The following is a 2423-nucleotide window of genomic DNA, read 5'->3' as shown; positions in this document are numbered from 1 at the left end:
TTTGAGAAACCTCCAGTTTTCCATAGTGGTTGTACTAGTTTGCATTCCCACCAGCAGTACAGGAGAGTTCCTTTTTCTCACATCCTAGCAAACAATTTGTTGCTGCTAGTTGTTTTAAGATGTGCCATTCTCACTGGTGCGAGAATGGTATCACATTGTAGTTTTAATTAGCATCTCCCTTATTACAAGTGATGTTGAACATTTTTTCATATGCTTGTTGGTCATCTGTATTTCTTCTTTGGAGAAGTGTCTTTTTAGCTCTTCTGTACATTTTTGATGGGGCTGTTTATTTTTGTTGAGTTTCATCAATTCTTTATATATCTTTGTGATCAATCCTTTATTGTTAGTTTTGAGAAAAAATTTTCCCAAGCAGTGGTATGTCTGTTTGTTTTTTTGTAGTGTCTCTTTTGCTGTACAGAAGCTCTTTAGCTTGATGTACTTCTATCTATTTATCCTTGACTTCACTATCGTTGCATTGGGGGCTGTATCTTCAAAGATGTCACTGAAGTGTATTATTTGTGTATTATTTGGCCCATCTTTGCTTCCAAGTATTTTATGGTTTCTGTTCTTATGTCTGTTCTTCTGGTCTTTAATCCACTTTGAGTTGATTTTTGTGTACAGTGTGAGGTAGTGATCTAATTTAATTTTTTTGCATGTAGCTTCCCAGTTTTCCCAGTACCATTTGCTGAACAAACTTTCTTTATTCCATTGTATCTTCTTTGCTCCTTTGTCAAAGATTAACTGACCATAAACCTGTGGGTTTATATATGGGTTTTCTATCTTTATTACTGCTTTAAACCTTTCATTGATAACATGTGATCAGTGACTTTTTTCACTGATTATGTAAAATGGGTTTTAAAAAACCAGTTCTAATAATGAAACAACCACACTGTATCACTATAAATGAGCTGAATAGAAGAAGAAAAGAGTCATCAATGTTTAGACTATCATCAATAAAAAGTAGGATAAAGAAACTTGAGATCATAAAATTACCTTGGTCACAATTTTAACAATCAGACCCTGAGTTTTATGTGTCATAGTGTTGTTCTTTCTTTACTTCTAGATTAACACAAGTTTTCAGTAACAACTAGGTTTTATTTTAGTGCTTTATAGTCAAAAGAGTGCATTCATAAAAATTATCACATTTGTTCATTATAATTACTCAGTAAGACAGGTGTTAATATTTATATCTTTTTTTTTACATTCAAGCAGACTGAGGTTCACTGAATGGCATAATCAAGAACCAAGGCAAGGATATTTGCCTCTGTAATGTATCCCTTTTCCATTAAATCATTTTATTGATTTGATTTCTGATGCAAAAAAAGAAATTGCTCTGGTCATTTACTCAGCAAATCTTTTAAACTTTCTGAGTTCAGGGAAACACTGAATGATAAACTGATCCTTATAATTGTTACGTTACATATTTTAACTACCAAATAACTACATACGTACATATGCACATACATACATCACAGTTCTAACTGATGTAAATTATTCCAATAAATCCTGAGACCTTTTAATACCTTGCTCTTAGGGAAAAATATAATTAAACAACCATGCTGTATATTCATTCCTTCCCTTTTCTGACATGAAGTGGGATCCACCTAAAAGTTCAGTTCCGGACCCTCCCTGGTGGTGCAGTGGCTTAAAGTACAGCACTTGGAGGCTAAAGCCACTTCAGCATGATTTGGGTCCCTACCTGCCCGGAGGTGATCCACATGGCACAGCAGACCTCTCCTGAACTGCCCACTGCTCTCCTCAGCAGTGTACTTCATAGATCTGCCAGTTCTGCTCCCCACTCTGTCTCTGGTGAATCCTTTCACTGCCCCTGCACCTCTGGCCTGTACCCACCCTCCCAGTTCTGTATGAATAAATAAATAAATCTTTAAAAAAAAAAAAGTTCATTTCCTAAACAAGAATCTCGGGACAGGCTACTGTATTTATAGGGTAAGGATGGCTTTAACTGGATGTCTTTCAGGATGCTGACATTTTAAATGTGACTATCGTATACCATGTATTTTGAATTCAATGGCAAGTTTTTATCCCTTGATTTCATCATCTGTAGAAATAGTCATTAATTGTACTAAAACCCAGCCATGATAGTTATTTTTTAATGGTGGTTTTTAATGAATATTTTCATTCCTGTAAATACTGTATATCCACAGTCACAATGACAGAACACTCCTGGTCTTGTCCACACGCAAATTGCTTTCCAATCTAAAATCACGGAAGCCAGGGATTCCCCACCATGTGACTATTTCTACATAATGGCTTGTGAGAAGAAATGATGAGGTACTGAATTGTTGCAATGGGACTCTTTTCCTGCCTGAGCAACTGAGAAGACATCAAGTTCCAAATAATGGAACTAATCTTTACAGATTTTTAATTCCTTTGAAACTGTGATTTCCTGTGTAAGGGGATTT

General features: G+C 35.5%; 1 protein-coding gene across 1 annotated transcript in view; it reads right to left on the bottom strand.

The window, feature by feature from the left end:
- HCRTR2 (hypocretin (orexin) receptor 2) overlaps window positions 1-1754 on the bottom strand; it is a 112984-nt gene extending 111230 nt beyond the window's left edge. Inside the window, exon 1 of the mRNA XM_004673583.1 lies at window positions 1744-1754. The gene's annotated coding sequence lies outside the window, so the exon portion shown is untranslated. The remainder of the gene's footprint in view (window positions 1-1743) is intronic.
- Window positions 1755-2423: the final 669 nt, after the last annotated feature.

This window comes from Condylura cristata, unplaced genomic scaffold (genome assembly GCF_000260355.1).
Source record: "Condylura cristata isolate star-nosed mole 26May11 unplaced genomic scaffold, ConCri1.0 scaffold00001, whole genome shotgun sequence".
Classification (NCBI taxonomy): Eukaryota; Metazoa; Chordata; class Mammalia; order Eulipotyphla; family Talpidae; genus Condylura; species Condylura cristata.
The sequence above is the reverse complement of the archived record's forward strand: the minus strand, read 5'-3'. Positions and strand labels throughout refer to the sequence as shown.